We start from the raw sequence: 15,100 nt of genomic DNA on the forward strand, positions 1-15,100 counted from the left end.
GTCAATTCATCCTCGTCATCCTCCTCATCATAAACCGCCCCTCTGCACACCCGCTTGAATGTCAGCGATCGTGGTGCTAAATGGGCTCTGGAGTCTGATGGCCCTTTTTTCCATCCGTTCATATTTTTTTGATGCGATTTCAAAATTTTTCCAGAATATTTATACATGTGATGATAGCGAATGCAGAAAAGTTGAAACAAATCGAAAAATTTTGTTAACATACTAATCGAATGCGATAATCATTACGGAATTGAAATCGACAATCACAGTATCGTAAGAGGATTGGCGTAGCACCATATATTGTGGGGGGACACCTGGCTAGCGTACCGGCGCCTGAAGTTCAACGCGTGCCCCCAAATATTGTGCTTGGTGGTGAAAAGCCCAAATCTCACTACACACTCGATGACTCCACCACACACTGGTAAACCAACCAAATCACACGATTTACCGTGCCCCTTCTTTATGGGACACGGCCAATCTCTATCCCCGAACACTGCGAAACTAGACAATAAGAAAGTATAAAAGACTAGCGCAAATGTGGCTTGAGATCTATCATCTATTGTATCATACACCAAGATAGATCAACGAATCGTCCAACGCGAGGACCTATCCGTGCATATATTAACGGAGCATCCCACGTCTATGTTACGTCCGTGATTAGAGTTACTCCTGAGCGGTAAGAGTAAATTGGTTGGCTTCGCTTTTAAGTTACAGGACAACCGGAAATCAGGATGAGGATCGAATAACGTAGGGTTTGTTTGAGATATTACTAATATATTTATTTCGAGGAAGTTCAGATGACGGTAAAAATGAAGTGTGCTGTATGAAGCTATGTAAGAAGTCTAGATGTGACGTTGTTGAGAGTTAGAATAGAAGTGTCCCTCGAGACATGAAACGTACGGGTGCAGAAAAGGTGTGACAATGCTAGGAGTAGGGAATGGAATTTGATGATTAAGCGTGATAGTGAATAGCGTGAGACTACGCAGAGATAAGAGGACAGGACAGAGACCATGAGATTAATGTGAGAACTGTGGGAGAGTTAACGAGTAGGAAAAAAAAGAGAGAAGTGGTATGCTGGACGTAACATCTACGAGGAGCCAGATATCGACACGACCAACGATCAGGAGACGTGGAGTCGTCCTTCCAGGACACCTCAAACACCACTCCCCATCAAAAGAGGGCATTTAACGTATTAAACATTTTATCTGTTTTCAATAAAAGTCCTTAGGTATTAGAGAGCCGTGTCTGAGTAAAGAACAGCATTGCGTCTGACCTCATAGCTCAGATACGGTGATCGTCCCACAATCCTCTGACCCATAGGTAGGGCACTTGAACCTGTAGAGTCTCTGTCATTGCGACTGGATACCTTGATACAGGTGACGGTATGTTTGCGTAGAATTCCCTTTCATTTGACTACCACGCAAATAATATTTAATCTTGCCATAGGTAAGCCGAACTATTATCCAAGTCCTTCTGACTACTATGCTATCATGTAAATAATATTCTGTCTTAGTACTAACTAAACGAATAATTATTACTATCGAAACAAACTGTCAGCGACGACTCCGCATTGTCGAATACCGTCCCTCTGACGACCACGCTATCACGCAAATAATATTCAGTCTTGCCGTAGGTAAACCGAACTATGATCTAAGTCCTTCCGAGTACCATGCTATCACGTAAATAATATTCTGTCTTAGTACTAACTAAACAAATCATTATCAATATCGAAACCGACTTGTCAATGACGATCCCGCATTGTCGAATACCGTCCTTCTGACCACCATGCTATCACGCTAATAATATTCAGTCTTGCCGTAGGTAAACCGAATTGTTATCAAATTGAATAAGAAAGAGCTATTCCTTCCTAAATCACCACAAATTTCTTAAAGATCACAAGGAAAATAAATTTAAAACCTCACATCCTGTCTCTCATCTCGCTTCCCGGGAACGAAACATTCACTTATTATTTAAACACTTCCTTTCTGGAAACAAATTTTTCGCATCACGAGTCAACCACTGGTAGCGATCGATCTGTACGTGCTTCACACACACAGATCAAGTTTGACCCTCAACCATATACACGGCCTGTGATGATGGGTTTATTCCACTCGTGCCATTGCACATGAGGGTGAGGAAACAACTTCTGAGGCTATCTCGAAAACCAAGTTGAAACGGTCAAACTGTTCAAGCTCTTCTAGTAGTTCATCAAATAATCGACAAGTAATCATTCTCCACCTTCCTTCCGAGTCCAGAGACCGAATCCTGCAGCTCTATCCAAGAGACAGGAAATTGTCAAAATTAATACAACATTTGAGCTTGCGCGAAATCTCCACGTTACCTCACATATTACGTATGAAATTCTGACGAAATTCAGCCTGCAAACAAACTCAAAACGTTTCAATATATACATATATTGTAACGTGGCATTTCGGTTAGACCTGCCCGTTACAAGGTACTCCCTGAACCCTGGGCGGAATCCAGGAATAAGGGTTTCGGAAATCGAGTCGCGAGATAATCATAGAGAGCGCCAGAACTGGAGTCACGCATCCGGGCTTGGACAGGGACAAAATAGCGATTTACGAATAAGATATTGCAGGCTTTTTGTTTTCATTTTTTTTTTTTTTTGAGTACACCAGCCACAAGCCAGCGACCAACTCCGACGCCGAAGAGAATTCGAGGCGAGGCGCAACCGCGGAGATCTCGCGGGAAGGATACCGAGGCTGCGGAGGGGGAGACAACGCAGATCCCTGCAGCGCGGGAATCCAAGGCGGACGCGATTACCGCTGACGGCCGGCGCGCCGCAGCCTTCCCTCTCACACCGCGACAACCGCGAGAGACCAGCTAGCGACGAGGGAGCACCACCCCTCCCAACCCCCGGACCCCGTAGAGCTGCGCGGAAGACGACATCGCGATCTAGCGTTAAGTTCTGCGCAGCGTAGCGACGACAGGTGCGCTTCGGGTTGCGCAATCTCCAAAATCAATGACAGAACGATTGTTGCGCATTCTTAGGGTAATGACGTCACGAAGGACGAGACCGGCGTTGCGGCCGATCGACCATGAGCGATCACTCGAGTTCTGGCGACCAACCCAGGTTGAAGTTCGTAGTGAAGTAGATTCGTGTTTCGAGTTTTTGTCAGAAAGAAATTGGTAGTTGCGAGGGAGGATGGCTAGTGTGAATCACGAGGGAGTCGGGGCATTCGTCTTCTGGATGTGGAGCGATAAGCGCTGCTAATATTCTTGCGAGAGAATTTCGAAAGACATCAATTGAAGGCTTACCGATGAACGGATAGTCATAGAGGGTTGGCGTTAGCGAAAGGACTCGAAATTCTTTAACCGATAAATCTGCTTGGTGACCGTAGCCTGAGTTGCGCGTAATAAAGTAGAGCCAATTTCGAGTGATCAAGAAGGTCGAGTCGAGCCACGTGTTGAGCCGAGGCACTATTGTCTCGAATTTGAGTGTAACCAAATTTCGTTACACGGGGTCACGTCAAATCAGTACGACAAAATATCATTTCTCGTGTAGGTCGCGAGTCGTCGAAAGGGGAGCGTTCGAATTCGCGAACCGCATCCCGACGTCACGAAGAAAGTTGAGCTCGGGTGCATGTTAATAAGAATTTTCTTTTGTAGAGGATAGTCGCGGGTGACGCGACAAGCCTTTTTTCGTTTGGGTTTTGGTATTATTGGTTAGTAATACGGTGGCGATTAGCGCCCGTAGGCAAAAACAATTTTTTTTTTTTGTTGTTTGATTTATTACCGATCGCGGACAGCGTCGGTCGGGATTTTGGTTCCGTTTTCGTCGAGCAGTTTATTATTAAGTTGGCGATTAGCGCCATTCCGTAGAGAACGGTCGCGGGCAGCGTGTCGGGTCCGATTTTGTTTTTGGTTTTTGTAAGTTAGCGGTTATTATTAGGACAACGACTAGCGCACGTAGGCCATAGAGGTCTTCTGGATCTATTGATTTTTTTTTTTTGTTTGTTCTTTCTTTTTTTTTTGTTAAATCTAAGCATTTGTATTAGGAATCGCGAAAAGCGACATTTGAAGTATCCTTTCTTTCGTTTTGTATTATCACTGGCTGGAAGTATATTATTTGAATTTTATTATGGCTTTGTAAAATAACGTATTGGCGTACGTGTGTCGTATCTCTGCCTACCCAAAAATTATCCCTTCCCTCTCCGCGGTACTGAGCTGCCGAGTATATGGTTGCGGTATATCGCATTACCGATTTCGTGGTGTGTTGATCACGCCCGGCGCCCAACATATGTCGCGATATTGTGTTAGGTCCAGGATACCTCGTGGACGCCGCTTGATTGTGCATGCGGTAAGTTCTCAGTCATTATCTCCGAGTGACCCATGAGTGGGAAAAATCCACGTCACAATATATGTATATATATATTGTGACGTGGTATTTCGAACCCCGTCACTTTGTTTAATTATCGCATTCCCCTAGGTGCAGATATCGCTAAAAATAACGAAAGCACGTCTGAGGCCAATACTACAAAAATGAACGACCAATTATCTTTAAGTTGAATTCTCTTTACTAAGCTGATTGTATGCTATTTTCTAATTCTGTAACGCTCTACGAGAACCATCTGCGAGACCTTCGCGTCAAGATACCAGGACAATGCCTGACAGGGGTCACGTACCAGCTCAACATCGACCACCACCGACTACAGACGAACGAATACCGCTAAAACCACTCCCTATGGATGCCTATCTAGTTGTCAAACAGGGTCGTGCGTGATGCACAAACAGTACCTTCAACTATTGGAGACTTATCGGCCAGGAGCCGAACCACGAACGAATGCTTCTACCGCTCGGATGCATCGTCAGGCGGCGTACGGGGCTGTACGTCAAAAACACAACAAAGCCTCCCATCGACGATACTTATCAGCCTGGAGCTGAACCGACCCTAACATCTACTTAGTCGTTGACTATCAAATAGAGGACGGTTTTCTCTTGACAAACTGTCCTATCGAAGGACCGCGGCGTGGAATAGGCTAATGATATGCTGACCACGTGGATCTGGTGGATCTGGTGTGGGGATCCGGGTTGAGGGGCATCACCACCAGATCGTTCCGGCATGAGGGCTTCGATGAGCGAGGGCCGGGATGCAGCGCCGACGAAATAGCTACAACGGGGAGTACCAGTAAAGCAAGGAGTGAGTTACAGTCGATCGAAAGTCCAAAGGACCGGTGACGTAATATTGCCGCACACCTCAATATCGCAACACATGAGCAGTACGACCTCCCCTCTCACCAACGATACCGCACAGCTGAAGGAAAAACATCTCTAACCACCTTCCGACGTCCCGATACCTCGATACCTGTCGTCGAGGGAGAAGAAAAACAAGCGGCGAGGGATTATCGCCGCCTACCCGTGGACCGGACCTACGCGACCTGTTGGTCCAATTAGAATACCGCAAATTTTAGGAAGAATCACGTGACAGCAGCTCGACGAAAATCAGGATCATCGCTCATCTCGTCACTCTACGTTCAGTTACTGATACTAACAGACGTGTTCTTATTATCGCTACCAAAGTTCGTCGTACCGCTATTGTATCGCATCGCATTCTCTAGTACCTGTTATATCTTCGTTTAAGTAAGTGAGGTTCCTTTTCTATTTTGTGAAGCCACGAGATTACTTGCAATATATCGTACCTTTACCTTTATCTCTTTCTCTCTTTACCTTGCAGTTGGTCTGCTTGAGCCAATTGGGCTCGTATCTTTTCTCTTTATCTTGCAGTTGGTCTGCTTGAGCCACCTGGGCTCGTACCTTATTCTCTCTTATCTCTTATCTTGTCCCTCTCTCTGTCTTATTGCAAGTAACTTCGCGACTAGTTGACTATTACTTACGCATTGTAGTGACTATTGTTTATTTTATGATCTTTCTCTTCTGGAATATTTGAGTGTCTAATATCGCTGTCTAGCAGCGCGTTCCGTTGAAGGATCAATTTTTATCTTAGCTACTGAGCATTGCTATTTTGTTATATTTTCTCTGATTAGTTTCTATCTGTCTCTTTACCTATTATCGTTGATTATCGTATCTTAGTGAGTGTACCGCGGGAGCGATCTTATATCGCTGCGCGGTCCCGCTCGTCGTTCATTTGACGTTGGAGTATTGTGCCGTATCGCATAACATCTTTTTCACTATTTTCTTCGCTAATATCGCTGATCGTAGTTGTCCGTAGTCTATTTGGTTTGCTGTACGTTGCATATCAATTATCTTGAATAATGTTTACCTTATCTTGAATTACCTTTTATCGTACCGAATATTATCTCTCTTTCTCTCGCACTTACCGCAAACTAGAGACTACGTATTATCTTTTAGTACCTATATCTTATGATAATTTCCTATTTTGACCAGTCGCTTGAATTTATCTTGTAATTCATAATTCCCTGTCTGCCTATTTCTGATCATTCTGGTAATGTGATAACTATCACAATTTTTGTATTTCGCATGTGTTTATAATCGCTTCTCATATTTTATGATTTATATGCTTACCGCTTAATTCAAGTACTGTATATCTTTTTCTGTTCTGCCTATCTATCATGAAACCGTGTTAATCATTACCGTTAGTATCGCGAGCTTGCGCATATTTCCCGCTTATTCGGAAAACGTTCCGTTAATTGTTAACTCTCTCGCTTAACTTTTCTCTGGCTGTGAATATTGTTAATGATCGCATTTATCGTAATTGTATCTCAATCTCTTCAGCTACTTGCTTGTCATTAAACTTATCGCTTCTTGTTTAATATATTTGATATTATTCCTGCTTCACCTGTTTCTTATTTTATCTATTGGATTCGACTCCGCCCCTCTACCATTATCTTGTCTTTCTGAGCGAACTGTGCAAAACCGTCGTAGAACCTGACCTTACCTTTATCTATTACCTTCACCTTTACCTTTGTCTTTTTCTCTAATCATCTATTTTTGACGCATGTGCGTCTGGCGCCCAACAATCGTATCTTTCTCCCTTAGTATCTCTCTCTCTATCAAATTATTCAGGTTAGTGACTGCGCCAGGGTAACCAATTATTGTTCTATCGTTTTACCCTCAACTTTATATGAAAAATATTGGTTACAATACATATATATGTATGTATATATATTGTTACAAAGGGTGAAATCACCCGTTTTGCCCCCTCTTTAATGATCTAGTAGTCAGCATAGATAAAAGACGTTTATAAACCTCTCATGTCCTGAAAAAGAATAAGGTTAGTGCGCCAACCTACATTATTGTAAAAACAGTCTTGTTTCAGACTTCAAATGAGAAACTCGCATCTTGCATTAAAAGCATTTTTCACGATATTGTATTCACGCTCTTGATTTCTTTTGATTTGATAATAAGTAAACTCGCGGATCCATATTTTATTAACGTAACGTCAAAGTACGTTACATTTGGTGTCAGAAGCGCGATCTTGAGTTCTTATTAATCGAGTTGATTCAGTGCGTGAAATAAACAATGAGTAGCGGTCGTTTGACACACTCTCGTCGTCGGGAAAGTGGCGGAGAAGAACATTCCTTCACCGAAAATCCGCGGGTTCCCAAATCAATTTGTGCACCTTCAGTGGACTCTTTACCTGTCCCTACGATGGTCTCAGTCTCACAAATCGACCTACTAAGGATTATGAGCCAACAACAAGAAGCCGCCGAAAGATATCAACGGCAGCTTCTGGATACGGCTACTCAACAACAACAACTTATCCAGTTGCTTTAAGAGCAACGAGAAGCTCAGGAGCGTTCCGAGACTAGTCTTCACGAACTACTCCGGACAACTGTGGCGGCTCTTCAGTCCGTTCATCAAATGAGTGGCACTGGAGGACCAGCTGTTACACCGCAGGGTTCCAGAGTTGTTACTCCGCTTCCCTCTCCTGTTCCCTCTCCTGTACCCGTTCCTACTGTTCAGGAGGTCCAACATCCAGGACGATCCCAGGATGTTCCTGAATCAAGGTCTGTGCCTTTTATTAGGAGAGTAGATGAATCTCCAATTAGTAGAACAAAAATAAATAATGAGGTTGGTTTTTCCGAGTCTCTGACTCAGGTTCGGCCTCGATATTCTCATTTTAATCAATTGAATAATTCGAGATTTCCTGAGGTTGCTTCTCAGATTAACGAGAAACCTCTTTATCCTTTAAAACCGCCAATTTTTGACGAAAAGATTCCATGGGCAAATTATGAACGTCAGTTTAATACGATTGCTGAACATAACCAGTGGAACTCCGCCATGAGGGCCCACAGTATTGCCTCTTGTCTTTGAACGCCGGCTTTGAATGTTTTAACGGCATTGTCTGAGGAAGAAATTTCTGATTATGAGAAACTTAGTTCTGCACTCAAATTGAGATATGGAAATGACCACTTGACGAAACTGTACACGGCACAATTACAGACAAGAAGACAAGGACGAGACGAAGACCTCGCGTCTCTTAGTCAAGATATTGAACGGCTTTCTCGTATAGCTTTGCCAGATCACGAGCCGTCTCGTAATTTATTAGCAACACAAGCTTTCTTAAATGCGATCAATGATCCAGAGATTAAAATGGCCGTTGGAACATCGGGCCTCACTTCTCTGCGGGAGGCAACGGCCAAAGCCCTCGAGGTGGAGGCAACGAGGAAACAATATTTTGGACTGAACAAGCTTCGTCGGATTGAGGTATCCGAAAACGCCTCAAAAAGACGAAGTTTTGAACACTCGGAGGAGTCAAAACCTCAAAATTATAGAAATAAAAATAACAATAATAATTTTAAACCAAGAAATCGAGGTTCTTTTCAGAACCAACAAAACAAGCGTGTAAATCAGAACGCGGTCATGACGAGTCAAACCGGCTTGACCTGTTTATTTTGTCATAAAATAGGACATGATGCTAATCATTGCTTTTTACTCAAACAGAATAGTAGAGAACCGATGCAAGGCTCGAATCCAAATTTTTATAATTGGCGTAAGAAAAATATAGAAATAGGGGAAGCAAATCCTCAATCGAGTTCTTCAACAGGAAATCACCCAAAAAACTAATTTCAGATGATTTGTCAGGGCGAAAATCATCGCAGATTGTTGGAAGTGAAAGCCCTCTTAGAGAACAGTTTTTAATTAGAAGTCTACGACAGTCTGGTCTTTACGCGCGTGGTACTGTTAATGGCGTCGATTGTCTGTAGGTAATAGACACGGGCCCGGAAGTAACCGTAGTTCGATCGGATCTCTTTGAATTCGATGACCAGATTGTTCCCTCTTTTTCTCTGCGAACAGCTACTGGAGGGACGACCCCGGTTTTGAGACAGGTTACTGTCCAAATTAACCTTTTTGGGTGTATCGACTCTCCACATAAAGTTTTTATAGCAGATAGAGAGGATGAAGGTATTTTGGGAATGGACTTTCTTACAGCTCATAACTGTGTTATCTCGACTAAGAGAAATTCACTAGCTTCAAACAATTGCAAAATAACTCTTTGTACAAATAGAAATGGAATTTACTGGACTCCTCTTAGAATTCGAGAAATAGAACTTTCGGAGGATGATTTGCAACAACATTTTAATTTACATTTACAGAGCCTTGTTGAGAAATCTTCGATTTCGTTGAATTCAGCTTAGGTAGAATCGTTTAAATCTCTTTTGCTAGAATTCATAGATTTTTCCGCTAAAGATAGTGGTGATAAGGGCCAATGTACTTCTGTCAAGCACAAGATCGACGTCGGAGAGAGTTCACCAATAAAACAAGCTCCTCGAAGACTTGCTCTCAACGCCCGAGAAGAGGTGAAGAAGCTTGTGGAAGACATGCTAAAGAACGATGTTATTGAACCATCGTCTAGTCCCTGGGCCTCACCAATCGTCCTTGTTAACAAAAAGGACAGATCCAAACGATTTTGTATCGATTACAGGAAGCTGAACGATGTAACGAAGAAAGATTCTTACCCTCTACCCAGAATCGACGAGACACTCAATCTGGTAGCTGGTGCAACTTGGTTCAGCACCACAGATCTTCAGAGCGGATACGGGCAGGTCGAAATAGATGCTCTAGATGAAGAAAAAACAGCTTTTTTTACGGACTTAGGAGGATTATCGCAGTTCGAGGTTATGCCGTTTGGTTTAAGTAATGCCCCGGCTACCTTTGAACGAATGATGGAGGCTGTTCTCCATGGGCTCACTGGCAAAATATGCCTCGTTTATTTAGACGATATAATCGTTTTTGGCAAGAACTTTAAAGAATAAGTTAAAAATCTCAGACAAGTTTTCGCTAGGCTGAAGCAAGCAGGTCTGAAAATGAGCCCGAAAAAATGCCATCTGTTCCAGAAAGAAGTAGGCTTCCTTGGACATATCGTTTCAGCACAAGGTGTGAAGACCGACCCATCCAAAACAGAGAAGGTTTCTTTTTGGCCAACACTTAAGAATAAAGAACAAATTCAAAGCTTTTTAGGCCTTTGTACGTATTACAGAAGATTTGTAAAAGGTTTCGCTAGTATAGCTAAACCTCTCCATCATTTGACCGGAATCTAGATTCCTTTCGACTGGACCCCGGAATGCCAAGAGGCTTTTAAGAAATTAAAAGAAAATCATATTTCTCCGCCGATTATAGCTTATCCAGAGGTCGAACTTCCTTTTATTTTAGATACTGATGCCTCTATTTCAGGAGTAGGCGGGGTTCTGTCACAAATTCAGGGAGGTCAAGAGAGAGTGATAAGCTATTTCAGCAGAGTTTTGAGTAAAACCGAGAGGAATTATTGTGTCACTCGTAGGGAGTTTTTAGCTGTTGTTAAGACCGTAGTACATTTTCACCATTATTTGTACGGCAGGAGATTTTTGATACGTACAGATCATGCTTCTCTCAGGTGGCTACTTTCGTTTAAATCTCCCGAAGGTCAGGTAGCTAGATGGTTAGAAAGTCTCGGTCAGTACGATTTTGATATTCGTCATCAAGCAGGAATTCATCATGGAAACGCCGATGCTCTCTCTCGAAGACCCTGCGAGGAAATGCCAGAGTGTAAACAGTGTGCACGATTAGAGAAAAATCGTGACCCCTCTCTTATAATACGGAAGATTTCTTTCGAAAATAACCAGGAGGAATGGAGAAAATCGCAACAAGAGGACGATACTTTGAATCAAGTGAAGTCTTGGAAAGAAGCAGAAACTCGCCCGGACTGGCAGTATATATCTTTAGCCGAGCCAGATTTGATAATTCATTGGGCTCAATGGGACTCTATTCTTTTAATTGATGGAATTTCATACCGAAAATGGGAATCTGCAGACTTGAAAGAAATCAGGTGGCAGCTTTTGGTTCCCAGGTCACGAGTCCCAGAGATTCTTGCTCTTTATCATGATTCTCCTGCAGGCGGACACTTCGCGTCAAATAAAACTCTGGGCAGAATTCGCAACTTCTACTTTTGGCCTCGTTGCCGGATGGACGTTGAAGATTGGTGTCGAAGATGTCTAATCTGCACGGCAAAGAAAGGACCTCGAGCGAAGGGACAAAGCTCTCTTCAAATTTACAACGTGGAAGCTCCATTTAAAAGGATAGCAATGGATATTCTTGGACCTCTCCCGATAACCCATTCTGGAAATAAATATGCTTTGGTTATTGCTGATTATTTTACTAAGTAGCCTGAAGTGGTCCCTCTCGCTGATCAAGAAGCCTCTACTGTAGCACAGGCATTCGTTAAAGAGTTTATTTGTAGACACGGAGTTCCTCTAGAACTTCATACTGATCAAGGCCGAAATTTTGAGTCAACCTTAATGAAAGAGGTTACTCAGATTATAGGGGTTAGAAAAACTCGTACAACTCCTTTGCATCCGCAATCTGACGGCATGATAGAGCGTCTGAATCGGACTTTGCTGCAAAATTTGTCGTCCTTCGTAGAACAGAATCAGAGAGACTGGGACTCCTGGATCCCTCTCTTCCTCTTATCTTACAGATCTGCGATTCATGAGACGACGAAGCAGACGCCAGCCCTCATGCTTACTGGAAGAAATCTTCAACTTCCGTCAGATTTAGAGAAAGGCCCTGTTCCTGTGCAAAGACAGCATCAAACAGATTATGCCTTTTTATTACAACAACGTTTAGAAGAAATTCATCACTTTGCTAGGAATAGAATTTCTATGGCTTCAGATAAATTGAAAACTCGTTATGATATTCGAGCCAGAGATTTAAAATTTAATCCTGGAGATTCTCTCTGGCTCTTTCAACCTCGAAGAGAGAAAGGACGATGTCCAAAGCTACAAAGAAATTGGGAAGGCCCTTACTTAGTGGTTAACCGGATGAATGATGTTGTTTATAGAATCCGAAGATCTCCTCATTCACGTCAAAAAGTGGTTCACTTGGATCGTCTTGCTCCTTTTGAAGAAGATCAACCTGGAACAGTGTCTTCAAGACCAGGGACATCCTTTGAGGTTAGATCTTCAGAAGAACACCCTTGACGACTGTGACCGATTTGGCCTTCTTTACAGTCGGTTATCGATTGGGAGAAGAATTTACCTTTCGGAATTCATTTGAGTAAAACTCGACCGCTTACGATTATCATAGAAGGAAATATCGGATGCGGAAAAACAACTTTCACCTAGAGGTTTTTAGCAGATCGCCAGGTCTGTACACTTTTAGAACCTCTTGAGGAATATCAAAATGTAGCTGGAATTATTCTTTTAGATTCGATGTATCAGAACCCAGATCGTTATTGCTATTATTTTCAGCATTTCGCTCAAATGGTTATGTTAGATAGACATCTGCAGACGACTTTATTGCCTGTAAAGGTGATGAAAAGATCGATATTCAGTAGCAATTGTTTTGTAGAAGCTCGTCGAAGGTTAGGTAATTTTCGCGACTTCGAATCTCATTTATTGACGAAAAATTTTGATCTTCTCATTGGCTCGTCTGAGCTCAGAGTAGATTTGATTGTTTATTTGCGAGTTTCCCCAGAAACTTCTTTTGCTTGTGTTAGTTCCCGTTCTCGTGAGGAAGAATCGAGTATTTCTTTAGAGCTACTCAGAACTTTTCATGAGGTTCATGAAGATTGGCTAGTAAAACAAACCTTTTCTTCTTTATCGGCTCCTGTTTTAGTTATCAATGCAGAAGCTACGGCCGACGAGAAATCGGTGGGATGATGCCCCGGCCGGCGTTCGTGCCGGCCGGAGAGCAACAACGATGTTTTCAATAAGAAGTTGTTTGTTTTCAAGAGATCTTTTGTTTTCCTGAGGGTTTTGTTTCCTTCTAGAAATTTCTTCTTCAGAATCGAGTTTTGTGTCGGATAGGCTTTGGTTTAATAATGTGAAAAGAGCCACGATTATTTTTCGAGGTCGATGAGCGATTGCTTGATTTTTCACATTTTATTAACTTTAAGTGTCAGTTTTTGTGAGTACTTTTTCAGCTCACTTGACACAGCCTTTTCCCATTTAATCTTTTCCCGATTCCTGAAGATGACTGGTGGTCTTATTTTGAAGAAGGACGCAGAAATAATTCAGATAAGATCGTTTCTTCTCTTTTGAATACATATTTCATTTATTTTATTCAAGTGTTCTCCCAAATTCACTTAGTGAATTTGAATTGTTATACCATCACTCACATTTGTCCTTCCAAAACTCTAGGGTGAACTATTTCTAAAGAAGATTAAGATCAGTCACCCCACTATTTCCTTATTTCCTATGAAGAGAAGTCTGTTTTTATCTTATTAGGTCCTGGAATTGTCGTTTCCCGGTTCGATGTTTTCATCTGAACCTGTTTCGGAGGGATCCTTCATGAAGAAGATTGAATTTCTTTCCGACATCAATCTGGGCCGTTGCGGATAACTTTGAATTCATGAAGCCACATAACACTCAATAACACTAACCTTTATAAAACATGGCACATAAATTTTTGAGATTATTTAATGCTCAACTATCTGCTCAAGGTTTTCTGTGGTTTACCTTGAGACTGTGGGCAAATGCCAGATAGTAAAAAAGGGAGTTCTTAAATTTTTAGAGCCACAGCTCCAACTCACCTTTGAGCACTGACTACTAGAATACTTTTATAATTGTTTTATCTCTCCCGAGTCGGGACGACTCTTTTCCTCAAAGGGGGAGTAGTGTTACAAAGGGTGAAATCACCCGTTTTGCCCCTTCTTTAATGATATAGTAGTCAGCATAGATAAAAGACGTTTATAAACCTCTTATGTCTTTAAAAAGAATAAGGTTGCTGCGCCAACCGACATTATTGTAAAAACAGTCTTGTTTCAGACTTTAAATGAGAAACTCGTATCTTGCATTAAAAGCATTTTTCACGATATTCTATTCACGCTCTTGATTTGTTTTGATTTGATAATAAGTAAACTCGCGGATCCATATTTTATTAACGTAACGTCAAAGTACGTTACAATATATTGTTACAAAGGGTGAAATCACCCGTTTTGCCCCCTCTTCAATGATATAGTAGTCAGCATAGATAAAAGACGTTTATAAACCTCTTATGTCTTTCAAAAGAATAAAGTTGCTGCGTCAACCAACATTATTGTAAAAACAGACTTGTTTCAAACTTTAAACGAGAAACAGATATTACGCAATTAAAGCATTTTCACAATATTTCATTCACGCTCTTGATTTTTGACTTGATAATCAAACTCGCGGATCCATATTTATTTCCGTAACGTCAAAGAACGTTACATTGGTGTCAGAAGCGGGATCTTGAGGTTCTTTTCAATCGAGTCAAGTCAGTGCGCGAACTATAATTATGAACAATAGTCGTATGACGCGCTCACGTCGAAGGGAAAGTGGCGGAGAAAAACCTTATATTATGGAGAATCCGCGGGTCCCTGAAACGATTCCATCACCTTCAGTGGACCCTCTTCCAATTCCTTCGACGGTCTCTCAGATTGATCTGCTAAAGATCATCTGCCAACAACAAGAAGCCGCTGAACGTCAACAATAGCAACTTCTTCAGCTGCTTCTTGATCAACAAGAGCAGCGGAGGCTTGACAGAGAAGCTCAAAAACGATCCCAGACCAGTCTTCATGAACTGTTTCGGACGACTGTGGCAACTCTTCAGGTTGTCCATCAGGTGAACGGCTCAGGAGAACCGGCTGTCATCCCTCAAGGTTCCAGAGTCGTTACTCCGCTTCCCTCTCCTGTTCCCTCTCCTGTTCCCGTTCCCGCTG

General features: G+C 42.2%; 1 long non-coding RNA gene across 1 annotated transcript; it reads left to right on the forward strand.

The window, feature by feature from the left end:
• The first annotated feature begins 792 nt into the window (after nt 1-792).
• On the forward strand, nt 793-13,832 carry LOC124175003. The gene is made up of 3 exons (XR_006869052.1): nt 793-821; nt 4,189-4,195; nt 13,592-13,832. It is a non-coding gene; the product is annotated as an uncharacterized LOC124175003 (long non-coding RNA).
• The last annotated feature ends 1,268 nt before the right edge of the window (nt 13,833-15,100 follow it).

Source organism: Neodiprion fabricii, chromosome 2 (assembly GCF_021155785.1).
Source record: "Neodiprion fabricii isolate iyNeoFabr1 chromosome 2, iyNeoFabr1.1, whole genome shotgun sequence".
In the NCBI taxonomy this organism is placed as follows: Eukaryota; Metazoa; Arthropoda; class Insecta; order Hymenoptera; family Diprionidae; genus Neodiprion; species Neodiprion fabricii.